This window comes from Danio rerio, chromosome 4 (genome assembly GCF_052040795.2).
Source record: "Danio rerio strain M-AB ecotype USA chromosome 4, GRCz13ab, whole genome shotgun sequence".
Lineage (NCBI taxonomy): Eukaryota > Metazoa > Chordata > Actinopteri > Cypriniformes > Danionidae > Danio > Danio rerio.
In genome coordinates, this window is record NC_141024.2 from 2640562 (window position 1) to 2657788 (window position 17227).

Consider the following 17227-nt stretch of genomic DNA (forward strand, 5'->3'; position numbering starts at 1 on the left):
CCACATAGGTGTTCAGGGGGACAGGTAGGCTGTTCGTGCCCATTTGGTGTTCAGGGGGACAGATAGGTAATTCCCGGCCACATAGGTGTTCAGGGGGACGAACAGAATGGGAAAAAAAAACTTTTTCGACGGCGTTCCGTGCGGCCACCGGGGGAGCTAGGGTGGCGGCGTCACCTCTGAGTGGGTCGGGGGGCCCTCCCCTAGGGGCCTGCGCAGTCGTCGTGGCCAAGAAAAATCGTTTAGGGGGCGGCGTGCAGCATCCAGGAACAGCCGTCCGCCAACCCCCTATTAAGCGCCCCGTGGGACCCAGCCCTCAGGCGGCGCCCTTAGGCAGAATAGAACAAAACATAGCTGTCAATTACTTCAGTCTAAGATTTCAAGTACTTGGAGAAACATAGCAATGTGAATAATGATATTAACAACAACAACAAAAAAAAATTTAATAAAATAAATAAAAATGTATATATACACAAGACATCATCTCTTTGGTCCATTGAATAAAGGTCCATTGACGCAGAGAAACAGGAGTCTTCTGGGGCGATTCTAATTAATGCCACAAGTGGTTCCGGCCTGCAGAAACACTTTGATTGACATTCTCCCTTTGTACGTGTCATCAGAGGGTGAAAGCCCCGCCCACTAGTGATCATCTCTCCCTCATTAGCATAGGATGTTAGTCTTGTTTTTGAATCTGCCACTATGCTGACACACAGGCATTTGTAGCTCCGCCCTCTTTTGAAAAGAGCACAATCTCATTTGAATTTAAAGTGACAGTCGCAAAAGCGCTAAGAGTAGGATCAAAGCCTGAAAGGGTCAGTTTCAAAGAGTTATAAACATTATTTGTGTGGTATTTGAGCTGAAGCTTCACGCACGCACTCTGAGGGATATCAGCGACTTATTTGACATCTTGTAAAAAGGGGCATAATAGGTCACCTTTAAATATAAATAAATAAAAAAAAATCACAATGATCTGACATATCGTAAAAAAATTAAATAAATAAAGATTACAAGTTAATTACTCTACTATAAAAATACGAAACTAAAAAATATCTAAATAAACTTGACATCATCTGCCTCTTCAGCTTGAACACCTTATATATGAAATGCATGATAGAAATAATTTTATGCTTTAATTATGCATCAGAATATGGCAGTTTAACTGGGGAGAAATACTTCACTCACTGGAAATGTACACCTCGCTAGTACCTTTTTGGACCCTCTTTTGCCTTCAGAACTGCCTTAATCCTTCATGGCAGAGATTGATCAAGCTACTAGAAATATTTCTCAGAGATTTTACTCCATATTGACATGATAGCATCACACAGTTGCTGCAGATTTGTCGGCTGCACATCCATGATGTGAATCTCCCGTTCCACCACATCCCAAAGGTGCTCTATTGGATTGAGATCTGATGACTGTGGAGGCCATTTGAGTACAGTAAAGTCATTGTCATGTTCAAGAAACCAGTCTAAGATGATTTGTGCTTAATGACATGGTGCGTTATCCTGCTGGAAGCAGCCATCAGAAGATGGAAACACTGTGCTCATAAAGGAATGGACATGGTTAGCAACAATACTCAGGTAAGCTGTGGCGTTGACACCATACTCATTTGGTACTAATAGACCCAAAACCTATAATTCCTCTTTACTTGAGTTTAATAAAAAGATTTATTGAATGCATTATGAATAATAAAGGCTTCCAGTAATGTCTTGCAAAAAATGAAATCAAGAGACCTTAATATGAACTCTGATATTACATTCTCAAAAGACCAAATAATGAGATGCAATGTTCATTTATGTGTTTGAGTGTTTTTATTTCTCCAATAGACAAATCTTACATTTAAATTAGACAAAGGCAAGGAATGCAAAGAGTATTAAGTCTGTTTCTGAGTGATAAAGCCTTTCTCTGGCCAGATGCGCAGAGGGGAGAAACAGAAACACACACAAACAATAATATCCTGCGGTCTTGACCTTGAAGCGCCGCTGAACGTCTTTCTCCAATAAACTCTAACACACACACATAAAAAAAACACACACACAGACACCTCATTTCATCTCCCGACGACAGACAAACAATTAACTGTTGCATGTGGAGACAATGCAAACAGCCAATTAGCAAATCTCAATTATTCAGCCGCTCCAAACATGCTGAAGATAAAGCGACTGCGAGAAGAAGAATGGAGGTTCATTAGCAACCAGTTAATGAGAACTAATTAAAGACAGCGATGGGGTCACGCATCTAAACAAAAAACCACTCCAAATGAGAATTGTTCAGCACATCCAGATGGAAATGATATCGAGACGTGAAATATGTGTATTAAACAGATATTAAATTAGCACGTTTACACTAAACCCGGTCTCATTGTCACTGCACATCTTTGAAACAAAGGGCTCATTCATTAGTTCACATCATGCATCAGAGGCTTTAATGCTTTACCAATTAAATAACTGCATATACTTGCTAAATCATTCGATTTTGCTGGAAATCACCTAAAAACACACAAAAACACACGCATTTAGAGCAAACCCTGTCTAATTGCTAGTCATCACACATCGCTCAAACATTGGGTTCATGAATTATTCCCCATCATTCATCACCCTGAGGCATTAATTGCATGCAGATTAAATAATTGCATTTAAGTAATATCAGGCAGAAGATGAAATTTCATGAGCGGAAAGATTTTTGACAGGTGTCGGATCGCTAGAGGATATTTCGTTTTCCCCAGCATCCTTCAAACCCACGGCATAAAATGTCAATCACGTTGAGCGGTAAAGGTCACACGCCAACATAGCGGAGGCCACACGACAGAGAAAAATAAATGCAGGGAGACAAGAATGAAGCATGATAGGGGAAAAGACCAGGGCTAAGCTTCAAACTGCATAACATTTTTGCAGCACGCAGTATGTTTACTGTATTTGTATGCATGAAACACCTGCAGAGAAGATGCTGCGCACACTACAGCGGGCGGCAATGAACGTCAGATTCAATATGGCTTCATCTGCAGACTGATGGATGATGATGATGGTGAAGGCACTGCAGGAAAACATCAACATCATTCAAGCAGAAAACACACAGATTCAGTGGCATTAACCAAACAGCTGAAAACATTCACAAGCAAAACCACAGCAACCACCTGAAATACAGTAACCCAAGTTATTGTGAATACTCTAGCTAGCAATAACATATAACTCGCTACCAAATATCTAAAATATCTATAAAAAACAACCCAGAGACTATCTAAAATACCCCACATTATAGAACACCAAAACAACCACCAAAAAACTGTACCCACAACCTAAAATACCCAAACAATTACATAAAACACACAAGGCACAATATAGAACACCCTAACAACACCGTGAGTACAATAACAACAACTTAAAACACACTAGCAACCTCCTAAACACTGTAAATACCACACACAAAAAACAACCTAAAATAACATAACCACTACCCCATTACAACAACCTAAAACACCCTAGCAACCACATAAACACAACAACTTAAAATACCATGACAACCATATTAAATACCCAAGACTGAGATAAAACACCCTGGCAACTACCCTAGAATCAAAACAACAAATAAAACACACTAGCAACCACCTAAAGACTGTACCAACAATGAAAAATACAGTAAAACAACCATATAAAATAACCACGTCAGAACAAATACCCCATAATAACAAACTAAAACACACTAGCAATCACTTAAACACTGTACCACCAACCTAAAATACACTAACAATTATATAAAATACCTAAGGCACATAATAGAACACCGTAGCAACAACCAAGTGCCATAATAAGAACTTTGACATCCTAGCAACCAATTAAACACTATACTAACAACCTAAAATACTATAATAATCACATAAAACACATAAGACTGAGATAGAACACCCTAGCAACTAGCTAAGAAGGATAAGAACAAATATAACACACTAGCAGCCACCTAAAGACTGTACCAACAATGGAGAATACAATAAAACAACCATGTAAAATAATCAAGACAGAACACCCTAGCAAATACCAAATAGCAACAACCCAAAACACCCTAGCAACCAATTAAACACAGTTACAACAACCTAAAATACCATAGCGATCACATAAAATACCTAAGACTGATATAGAATACCCTAGCAACTAGCTAAAAAAAAGATAAGAACAAATAAAACACACTAGCAACCACCTAAACATTGTACCAACAATGAAAAATACCATAACAACCACATCAAATTTCCATCTCCAAAATGGATCCCCATAGCAACAGTCTATAAATTATAACAACAAAGAAAACACAAAAACAACCCGCTAAACATTGTGCAAAAAATGTAAAATAACCTAACAATGACTTGAAATAACCATCACCAAGACAAAACACCCTAGCAAATACCACATTACAACAACCTAACACACCCTAGCAACCACATAAACACAACAGCTTAAAATACCATAACAACCACATTAAATAACTAGACAGAACACCCTAGCAACTACCCAAGAAACATAAAAATAAAACACACTAGCAACCACCTAAACTGTGTGCCAACAACCTAAAACACCCTAGCAACCACATAAACACTGTAACAACAATTTAAAATACCCTAACAACAACATAAAATACCCACGACCAAGATTGAACACCAAAGCAATTACACCAACCGAAAACAAAACATTTGGAACCAAATAAACACTGTACCAACAACCTAAAATACCCTAACAACCACATAACATACCCAATACCAAGGTAGAACACCCTAGCAACTACATAAAGACCAAGCAACCATATAAATACTGTACCAAAAAACCATATATAACACCCAGGACCAAGATTGAACACCAAAGCAACTACACCATATAACCTAACAAAAACTATTTATAAACTAAAACATGAATCAACAACCTGAAATAACCTTACAACCACATAAAATAACCACAACCACCCTAGCAACCACCTAGACACAATGAAAGCAATCTGAATCTCCATACCAACCAACTAAATTACCCAAGAGCAAAACTGATCACAATATCAACCACAAGAATACCCTATAAAAAACCTACAGCATGCTAGCAACAACCTAAAATACCCAAGTCAAACACGGAATACCCTAGCAACCACCGAGATCATTGATTATCAACATAAATACATCAGCAGAATATAATACTACGCTGCCTTCTCCATTCCATTACAGTAGTGACGGATAAAATGTCTTACACACTTCACTGAGCTGCAAACTCTATTAAAAAAGCAACTTTACAAAGACACGAGTGCACAGGGAGTGTCACATGGACAGGCGTTATTCCTCTGGGCCCTGTGGAAGCGAACATTAACTCGGCCTCCTGCATTAAAACACAACCAGCGCTTTACAGCTCACTTCACCAGAACATCCCGAGAGATCCAGCACACTTCTCTCTGCTCAGCCAGATCTACAGGCCGGAACATCACAGAGAGTCCAGGCTGGATCTAATGACTTTTGACTAGAACACCTTAGCAACCATCCGAGCACCCTGGCAACCATCTAAGAACACCCAAGAACAACACAAACCACTTTAGAATATGACAATAACTTAAGAACACCCTAGCAACCACATACATACCATAACAACTAATAAACACCCTAGCAACCACCTACCACCCCATAAGCACACCCAAGAGCAACACTCTAGAATGTCCTAACAATGACCTAACACCCTAGCAACCACATAAACATCCTAGCAACTACTAAACACCCTAGCAACCACCTACAACCTCATAACTACACCCAAGAACAACACACATAACTCTAAAATGTCCTAACAATTGTCTAAGAACACTTTAGCAACTACCTAAACACCCTAGCAACCACAAGGTGCCACCCGAGTACACTATCAACCATCTAAGCACACCCAACAACAACACATATCACTCTAAATTGTACTTACAACAACCTAAGAGCACCCTAGCAACTATTAACCACCCTATCAACTAAACAAACACCCTAGCAACCACAAATAACATGTTAGCAGCCACCTGAGTACACTATCAACCATCTAACAATACATATCACTCTAGAACGTCCTAACAATAACCTAAGAACACCCTAGCAATTACATCAACACCCTAGCAACTATTAAAAATCCTAGCAACTACCTAAACACCCTAGCAAACACCTAAACAGCCTAGCAGCCACCTGAGTACACTAGCAACCATCTAAGCACACCCAAGAACAACACATATCACTCAAGAACGTCCTCACAATGACCTAAGAACACCCTAGCAAACACATCAACACCCTAGCAACTACTAAACACCCTAGAAACCACTTATACCACCCTGGCAGCTTAATGAAGACCCAAGCAACCATCTCACAAGCACTCACAAGAACAATAAATATCACTCTAGAATGTCCTAATGATAATCCAAGAACACCCTAGCAACCACATAACACCCTAGCAACTATTAAACAACCTAACAACTACCTAAAAACCCTAGCAACCACCTATAACATGCTGGTAGCCAACTGAGTACACTATTAACCATCTAAGCAAACCCAAGAACAACACATAACACTCTAAAACGCCCACACAATAGTCTAAGAACACCCTAACAACCACATCAACACCCTAGCAACTATTAAAAATCCTAGCAACTACCTAAACAGCCTAGCAGCCACCTGAGTACACTATTAACCATCTAAGCAAAGCCAAGAACAACACATAACACTCAAAAACGCCCACCCAATAGACTAAGAACACCCTAACAACCACATCAACATCCTAGCAACTATTAAACAGCCTAGCAACTACTTAAAAACCCTAGCAACCACCTACAACACGCTAGCAGCCACCCGAGAACACCATTAACTATCTAAGGGCATAATTTAACTATCAAAAGGGCATCATTTGGTGATACATATGCTGAATAACTTGGCAGTTCATTCCGCTGTGGCGACCCCTGATAAATAAGGGACTAAGCCTAATGAAAGTGAATGAATAAATACTGTTGTGTATTCAAGGTGAAGTACGGCTTCCAGCAGTTTTCCATAAGATGAACTCTTTATATCAACACAATTTGCATCAAGGAGTTTCAATAAGAGCAGAAGACAGCTCTGATATGGAGTTAGATGATAACTGAGGGATCCGTTACGGCTCTTGAGCGATGAAAAAGCAACACGTGAACAATAAAACATCTCTTGAATCACATGCTATCATCACAGCAATGCCGGAGCCTGAAGCAGCGAGAGCAGTCCACGAGAGCGATTGAGTTAAAGCACAATAATTACGTTACACAGACGTCCATTTGTCACACACTTCCTCCTCAGCGTTAATAGACTGCAGTGTGTGTTTGGCCCGGGGCTCCAGGGGCCACATGTTTCTACGTTTAAATGACATTCGGCCACAGCTGCGGATCAGCTGCACTGTACACTCATGAACACACACACACTTCAGACATCTTTAGTATCTTCTGAACACACACTCAACAATAAGACCCATATAGTAATCTGATATATGGCAAAATACGGCTGAAGTCAAAATTATTCGGCCTCCTGTGAATCTCTTCCAATATTTCTCAAATGATGTTGAACAGATTCAGGAAATTTTCACAGTATTTCCTATAATATTTTTCTCCTGGAGAAAGTCTTTTTTGTTTTATTTTGGCTAGAATAAAAGCAGTTTTAATTTTTTAAAGACCCTTTTAAGGTCAATGTTTACACACACTCACATACAAATTCACAAACATATATACAGTGCATCTGGAAAGTATTGATGGCGCTTCACTTTTCTCACGTTTTTATGGTACAGCCTTATTCCAAAATGAATGTAATTCATTGATTTCCTCAACATTCTACACACAATCACCAATAATGACAATGTGAACAAAGAGTTTTTGAAATTGTTGCAAATTTATTACAAATAAAAAAACCTGAATAATCAGATGTACATCAGTATTCACAGCCTTTGCTCAATACTGTGTTAATGCAACTTTGGCAGCGATTACAGCCGCAAGTCTTTTTGAATATGATGCCACAAGCTTGGCACACCTGTCTTTGGGAATTTTTGCCCATTCCTCAATGCAGTACCTCTCAAGCTCTATCATGTTGGATGGGAAGCGACGGTGTAGAGCCATTTTCAGATCTCTCCTGTTCAATAGGATTAAGTTCTGGGCTCTGGCTGGGCCACTCAAAAATATTTTGATATTTTGGCGGTGTGCTTTGTGTCATTGTCCTGCTGAAAGATAAACCGTCGCCCCAGTCTGAGGTCAAGAGCACTCTGAAGCAGGTCTTCATTCAGGATGTCTCTGTACATCTCTGCATTCATCTTTCCCTCTATCCTGACTAGTCTTCCAGGTCCTGCTGCTGAGAAACATCCCCACAGCATGATGCCAACACCACCATGCTTCACTGTAAGGATGCTATTAGCCTGGTGATGAGCGCTGCCTGCTTTTCTCCAAACGTAGCGCCTGACATTCACTCCAAAGAGTTCAATTTGAGTCTCATCAGACCAGAGAGTTTAGTTTCTGATGGTCTGAGAGTCCTTTGCCTTTTGGCAAAATCCTGGCGTGGAGTGTCTTCCGTCTGGCCACTCCACCATACAGGCCTGATTGGTGGATTGCTGCACAGATGGTCCTTCTGTAAGGTTCTCCTCTCTCCACAGAAGAACGCTGGAGCTCAGACAGAGTGACCATCGGGTTATTGATCACCTCCCTGACTAAGACCCTTCTCCCCCGATCACTCAGCTTAAATGGCCGGCCAGCTCTAGGAAGAGTCCTAGTGGTTAAACATCTTCCACTTACGGATGATGGAGGCCGCTGTGCTTATTGGAGATTTCAGAGCAGCAGAAATGTTTCTGTAACCTTCCCCAGCCTTGTGCCTCCAGACAATCGGAGGTCTACAGACAATTCCTTTGTCTTCATGCTTGGTTTGTGCTTTGACATGCACTGTCGACCCTGGGCCCTTATATAGACAGGTGTATGCCTTTTCAGATCATGTCCAATCAGCTGAATATACCACAGGTGAACTCCAATGAAGGTGCTGAAACATCTCAGGAATGATCAGCGGAAACAGAATGGACCTGAGCTCACTGTAGAGCTTCACACTTGTGAATACTGATGTACATCTGATTATTCAGCTTTTTTATTTTTAATAAATTTGCAACAATTTCTAAAACTCTTTGTTCACATTGTCATAATGGGGTATTGTGTGTAGAAAGTTGAGGAAATAAATGAATTTAATTTATTTTGGAATAAGGCTGTAACATAAAAAATGCTCTATGAATACTTTCTGGATGCACTGTAGTCACACACTCAAACACACACACACACACAAACACACATACACACACACACACACACACACAAATTCATGTACACACATACACATTCACAAACATGCATAGAGACACACACACACTCATGCACACACATGTATACTCACATACACGAAACATATACAACACACACACACACACCTCCTCCTCTGTTTCTGACAGCGCTCCATCAAGCCCATTCGGCCTCCCGCTCTCTGTGTTTCCATAGAAACGGCAGCCTGTGGAAAAGTACAAGGGAAAGATGGAGTGAAAGAGAAGAGCAAAGACAAACAGTTGATGGAGCGACTGTGATATTAGAGTGACGAAAACACAATGAAGACACACAAAAAGCTTCACTGAGAGCCTGACACACGAGCGGAGGACTGAATAACACTGCTGATCTCATCCTAAACTAAAACATTATCACAGTACTTTCAAATACACAACGAACATACCTTATTCTGCAGGAGAGAGAAAACCTGAGGCCTCATTGGATTCACGTGGTACAGCATCAGAAGTACACAACAACATGCTGTTGACCAGTGTTTCCCACCCCTGTTCCTGAAGACACACCAACAGTACACATTGTTAATATCTCTCTCATCTGACCCTTGACATTCTGGTTTTGGAGCCTCTTCTTATGTTCTGATGAGTTGATTTAGGTGTATTTGATTAGGGAGAGGTTGAAAATGTGTGCTTTTGGTGTGCCTTCAGGAACAGGGTGGGGAAACGCTGATGTAGACTACAAAACTCCAGTTGTTGCCTCAATTTTATTGTGGAAGTAAAATAAAAATTGTCCAAGAAAATTTCAATTTTATATTAGAAAACATTTCAAATATTGTTTTCAGATGTTCGCAGTCTGGTAAATGTTAGTCAGGTTGTATTAAGAGTGCAAGGGCGTTTTGTTGAATGTAAAAAAAAATCTGATCTTTGCTATGAGTTTATAAGTGTACAATCACATTCACTGTCTTGCATGCACTGCTTCCATATGGTTTAACATAAGAAGCACACAAAAAGATGCTGTTGATCAGTGTTTCCCAGCCCTGTTCCTGAAGACACACCAACAGTACACATTTTGGATGTCTCCCTTATCTGACACATGAACTTCAGCTTTTGGAGTCTCTTCTTATGTTCTTATGAGTTGATTCAGGTGTACTTGATTAGGGAGAGGTTGAAAATGAGTACTGGTGGTGTGCCTTCAGGAACAGGGTTGGGAAACACTGCTGTAGACTACAAGACTCTAGTTGTTGAAGCGATTTCAAAGTGTGGATGTGGATAAAGGAAACTAGGCTGTTCGTGGAAATGTTTACATGGAAATAAGTTGCCAGATGACGCATAGTTGGTGCGAGGATCATACTCAATATTTGGACGCCACAAACAACTTAATCTAATGACTACTTGTCACTATTACTAAAACGCAGGTAAGGCGGCCAAATCTGCCCTAGGCTCCGAACGGGTGCCAAAGATCTTCGTGGGTCACTCCTGAAGCCCCCCCCCGGGTGCCCCCAAGTGCCTAGTCAACCCCCTAACCACCATTTTGTCCACAAAGTGCCTAAATGTCTCCCTGACTGCCTATTAACACCCCCTCACCTTCCTCATCGCCCGAAGAGTGCCTATTGATACCCCTGACCACCTATTCATCACCCTCCTCTTCCTCACTGTCCGCTGACTTCCTATTGATCCCCCTGACTGCCTATTGTCCACAAAGTGCTTGTTCACCCCCCTGACTGACTAATCTTCATCCTCCTCCTCCTCATTGTCCGCAGAGTGCCTATTGATCCCCCTGACTGCCTATTCCTCAACTTCCTCTTCCTCATTGTCCACTGAGTGCCTATTGATCCCCCTGGCTGCCTATTGTCCGCAGAGTGCATATTGTTCCCCTGACTGCCTATTGTGCAAAATCTGACCTTTGACCCCAAATATTCTCGTTGATCCCCGACTGCCTGTTTTATGCCCTCTTCTTCCTCATTGTCCGCAGGGTGCCTTTACTGACCCTAAACACCTATTTTTCATCATCGTGCACAAAGTGACCGTCGTGCCCCGGGAACTGCCTGGACATGCTCCCCAGGTGCCCTTTGTGCTACCGATCACTCGTTTTTGGTCACAGGGAAATTTTTCCAGGATGCCATAGAAAGGCTGCAGAAGTGTTCTCGGTCCCCAGAGAGTAGCGAAACCTCAAGTCTGGGGCTGAACAGTCCCTTAGGGGCCAAATGACTGGACATCCAACCTGCAACTTATACCATTAATTTTCATAGGTGTTTCGTGGACAGCACCCGATTGGCTAATGGGCTAATTTGCCCAAAAAAGCCCTGCATGACCGCAAACCACCTATGGAGTTTACATTGAATAAGTTGCAGGTGAGACAAGGCCGTACAGGGGGTCAAAAGGTTGCAGGACCCCCAAATTTGGCACAGAGTACCGCCGCCGGCTCCCCAGCCAGGTCCCCAAGTTCCGTGGCGCTAGCTGCTTTCTTAATCTTTTAGGCCTGGCCAACTAAACCAACCTCTTAGACCTCATCCCATAGAGATCTATGTGAGGCAGAGGGACATACGAATAATCCATAAAAATTTTCAGGGTGTCCCCCAAGCTACCCCTCTTGGTGTACAACAGAGGGCTTTGTGTTCGTACGTGGGATGTGCGTATCCACGACAGAGCTCACCAAAAGACTTCTGTGGCCTACAAAAACACTGTGCACGAACAGCCTATCTGGGCCCACTCAAATAAGGTACATGTGGCATGTTTTACATGATCCACCAACCCCAGTAGTCAAACCTCAACAGATCCCCAAACAAACCTATTGAGGTGGATATGCAAGCCCCCCTGGGCTACCTCCAGGTGTCGAATAGTAGTAACTCTACTGTCTACGAACAGCCTATTTCATACAATGGGATAGATTGTACATGGGACGTCCAGATCTCAGCTTCTGGACACAGTAGAGAGCCCAAACCTGCGTTTCTGTTCTAGTCTGGACACGCTCTGTCTAGGGTGTAAATTTGGGGAAGTTTGGAAAAACTTGAAAATTTGACCCAAAAAAACTCCAAGGGGTACCCCTTATAGATTTTTTGGGTCAAATTTAATCTATTCCATTCATTAAAATAGGTGGTTGCTGGACAGAGGAATTTTGAGGTTTTACCAACAGGGGACAAGTCAGGGGGAGGTGGGGATCCACCTCTAAAGGTTTGTTTGGGGATCTGTTGAGGTTTGACCACTTGGGTGAAAGAATTAAATAAAACATCCCACTTGTAACTTATTTGACTGGACCTGGGTAGGCTGTCTGTGGACAGTGCTTTTTTAGGCCACAGAAGTTGTTTGGTGAGATCTGATGGGGGAAAAAATGCTGGGCAAGGATTCCTGACCCCTCTGCTCCCCTTTATGTACTCCCAAATCGTTCCTGCTGTAAATGGTGATCATTTACAGGAGTGTCCATGGACAGCCTACCTAGGCCTGTTCAAATAAGCTACAGGTGGGATGTTTTTTCCTGATCCATCTGCTAGAGTTGGAAAACCTCAAAAAAGTGCCGAAAAACCTATTGAGGTGGATATGCAAGCCCCTCTGGGCCATTTCCAGGTGTCAAAACATTGAAATTCCACTGCCCACGAACAGCCTATTTCATACATTGGGATAGATTGTACGTAGGATGTCCAGATCTCAGCTTCTGGACACAGTAGAGAGCCCAAACCTGCGTTTCTGTGCTAGTCTGGACACGCTCTGTCTAAGGTGTGAATTTGGAGAAGTTTGGAGAAACTTGAAAATTTGACCCAAAAAAACTCCAAGGGGTACGTACCCCTTATAGATTTTTTGGGTCAAATTTTCGACTTATTCCAATCTTCCTCAAATTCACAGCATGGACAGGGCATGCCCAGACTAGAACAGGAAGGCAGGTTTCAGCTTGCTAGGCCTTGTACAAGCTGAGATCTGGACATCCCACCTGCAATCTAGCAATCTATTCCATTCATTAAAATAGGTGGTTGCTGGACAGTGGAATTTTGGGGTTTTACCAGCAGGGGGCAACCCAGGGGGAGGTGGGGACCCACATCCAAAGGTTTGTTTGGGGATCTGTTGAGGTTTGACCACTTGGGTGGAAGAATTAAGTAAAACTACCCACGTGTAACTTATTTGACTGGGCCCAGGTAAGCTCTCTGTGGACAGTGCTTTTTTAGGCCAGAGAAGCTATTTGGTGAGCCCTGACGTGGAAAATACTGCTGGATGGGATCTCCTGACCCCTCTGCTCCCCCTAATGAGCCCCCAAAATTGTTCCTACTGGGAATGGTGACCCTTTACAGGAGTGTCCACGGACAGCCTACCTCGGCCTGTTCAAAATAAGCTACAGGTGTGATGTTTTTTCTTAATCCATTTGCTAGAGCTGGAAAACCTCAAAAAAGTGCTGAAAAACCTATTGAGGTGGATATGCAAGCCCCCCTGGGCCATTTCCAGGTGTCAAAATGTTGAAATTCCATTGTCCACGAACAGCCTATTTCATACATTGGGATAGATTGTCTTTGGGATGTCTATATCTCAGCTTCTGGGCACAGTAGAGAGCCCAAACCTGCGTTTCTGTGCTAGTCTGGACACGCTCTGTCTAGGGTGCGAATTTGAAGAAGATTGGAAAAACTTGAAAATTTGACCCAAAAAAACTCCAAGGGGTACCCCTTATAGATTTTTTGGGTCAAATTTTCGACTTTCTCCAATCTTCTTCAAATTCACAGCATGGAAGGGGCATGCCCAGACTAGAACAGGAACGCAGGTTTCAGCTTGCTAGGCCTTGTAGAAGCTGAGATCTGGACATCCCACCAGGAATCTAGCAATCTATTCCATTCATTAAAATAGGTGGTTGCTGGACAGTGGAGTTTTGAGGTTTTACCAGCAGGGGGCAACCCAGGGGGAGGTGGGGATCTACATCCACAGGTTTGTTTGGGGATCTGTTGAGGTTTGACCACTTGAGTGGAAGAATTAAGTAAAACATCCCACATGTAACTTATTTGACTGGGCCCGGGTAGGCTGTCTATGGACAGTGCTTTTTGGTGACCCTTCACAGAGGTGTCCGCGGACAGCCTACCTAACCCCTTCCACAGCGTCCAGAAGAGGATGCACTGAGGCGCTGTTTTTTCCACATGTCAATGTTTATGAATAGATTACACCAAAAAGGACAAGAGTAATCTTGAAAAACTCTACATCAGTTTAAAGCTACATCCCCAAAGCACCTATTGCAGCTAGTTGTTTTTCAATGGAAAGCTTATAAAGAATGTATTTGCAAAATCTGTGTAAGTTTTGCAGAAAACGCTTATTAGATATGGCGTGCATATCATGTAATAACAACACACACACACGCATTCATTGCTGTTCAACACAGTTTATTTTGAAAGGTAATATGTCCCATCAAACACATTTACTCCACCAACACAATAGTGTTGTTTTATGGATGGTTATTCATTTGTTTGTCACCGTTTCTGCCGGAAACCTATTGTTTACACTGTTTTACCATGGTACTTACACGCGAAAACAGAGTCTTCGGATTAAAAGACTAGTCGATGTCATAGCTTACAGTGTTACAGATAAAATAAGACCACAAACTAAATTAAAAAGTCCAAGTTATAGTTACTAAAACCTAAACAAAGCTGAGTATTTTACCGTCTGTATGTCTCTCATGCTGTGTTCACACCAGACGCGGAACGCGCGGATAAATCGCACTATTCGCGCGTAATAGCCACGTGAACATTTGAGGCTACTCGCTTCATTCTCGCGTCAAACCCCGCTTCATTCGATTGTCAAATCCGCTTCATTCGTGCATCAAATTCACTTCAGAACAGATGCGGATTCCCGTGATGGCCAAGGCTTCTGTCTGCCCGGTGACTCTAGCTTCGTAGCTAAATGGCTAACATGGATTTTATGAAGAAAATAACAGCGCTTATGTGCTTTATGAAGACTGAAAAACAGATACAATGCGTTTAGGGTCGTGTCTGAGTCCACTACATCCTTTCAGAGGTGCATCCAGCTCTGTGAGCTCATAAACTCCTCCAGAAACTAAACCTTGATGATGGAGGCTTTCAGCAGTGCCTCTTACTGAGCCAAGCCCAGTTTGATGAACTGTTGTCGGTGTCGGCTGGAGGATTTTCCCCCGGAACACTGACTACAGGAGATACATCACAATCACACCCCCACAAGAGCAAGCTCCTGATTGGTTAACGCGGCGCGAATGTTCGCAGATTTTCGAACTTGAGTGATTCGCGCAAAACGCTCAATTCGCGCCGCGCCATATGAGCAATTCGTGTCATTTGCGCTGCGCCATTCATGCGTATCGCGCCGCAGAATGTCTATTAACATGTAAATCACTCACGATTGACGCGCGTTCCGCATCTGGTGTGAACGCAGCATCAGTCATTGCTATCAATCAGGCACTATCTACTTCCCAGACGTTTGACTGACAGAGAATTTATCCAATGGCTGCGTGATTTTCCTCTTACTGCACACTTTTTGCTGTTACTGGCTCATAAAACTGTCAATCATCACTCAATGCACCTGCCCCTTGCACTGAGTGCAGACAGAGCGGCTCATTTGCAAAAAGTAAACAAAGGAGAATATTTCTGAGGAGAGCTAATACTTACATGACATGGATGAAGCCTTACTTTCAGTTTTTCTGACGGTGAGTAACTTATTGTAGTCATTGCTTGTTGTTTACGTCTCAGGTCTTCTGTGTTTAGCCTGCTTGTGCCTAAAAGTGTAAACTTCTAACCACTAGCCATAATCTTTCAGTAATGTTTGTCATTATCATGCAGTATGTTTGCCATTTATCTGAATATCTGCTGTTACATCTGTAAGCTAAGCTATGTGTATAAACTAGCATATGTATAAATGGGCATCAGAGTAATTCATGTTTGCTACTCAAGGGGGGAAACACAATCCTTTACAATAGAATCCTAATTCTGTTTTTCTGTCATGTAGCTGAATCTCTGCGCTGGAGTGAAGAATCCTCTGCCAGTGACTGAGAGCAGAACAACAACTCGTACAAGACTTTTTTGTTGCATATGCACTAGACTTATTTTATACAATGTATTACTTGTGCTCAAATAAATCATTCATGCTGTACGTTTCTGCTTATTATTTTACAATTAAAAAATAGTGGAGTGTAAATCCATCAGTGTGTGTGTGGTCATCAGACTGCTTCTCCACAAACAAGGAGAGGGAAAAAAATCACAAGACATTGTCTTAGAAAAATAATTCCAGAAATTTTATTTTACATGATATTGGCATCAAATTCAACACATATACTCAGAAGATGTGGGCTTTTGACCTATTACATTTCTGTGTTGATCCAGGACTGATTTCACATATTTATGAAATAATAAATTGTTTAGTCCGGTGCACTTTTTTAATTAATTACTTAAGCAGCCATAACATTTTATTTTCATTTAGAGCATTATAAACACTGGATGATGGATAATAAAGCCCAGAGTGTCTTCTTTCCAATGATACATAAACTGTGAATGTAGACCAAATCATTCAGCAACTGTAAATGTTTTAGCTTTGGGAAGATCATTTTTGAGAAAGTGCCTCTGACGGGGAGGGAGAGAAGGACATCGACATAGCCTCAGAAAACTTTACAGAAATCACATTTTGCATGCTATCGTCATCAAATTTAAAATATAAACTCATGGAATACTTGGCTTTCAAGTCATATTTTGTCTGGGACATTACATTAATGTTTTCCTGTGTTTCTACATAAAAAACACAATTAAACACAATACTTTTTTTTTCCTCATGACTTCATAATGTATAACTTTTTCTATTTTTCAACATGCAACTTCTCCTTTGACCACAGTAACGCTCAAAGTGTCTTCTTTCCAATGATTTGTGTTTGTAGCTTACTGGAGTCAATAACTGTTACTATTTAAAGTTAGGTAGGTTTAAATCCCCAAAATTGAGTGCTGGCTAACAGGTTTGAATAA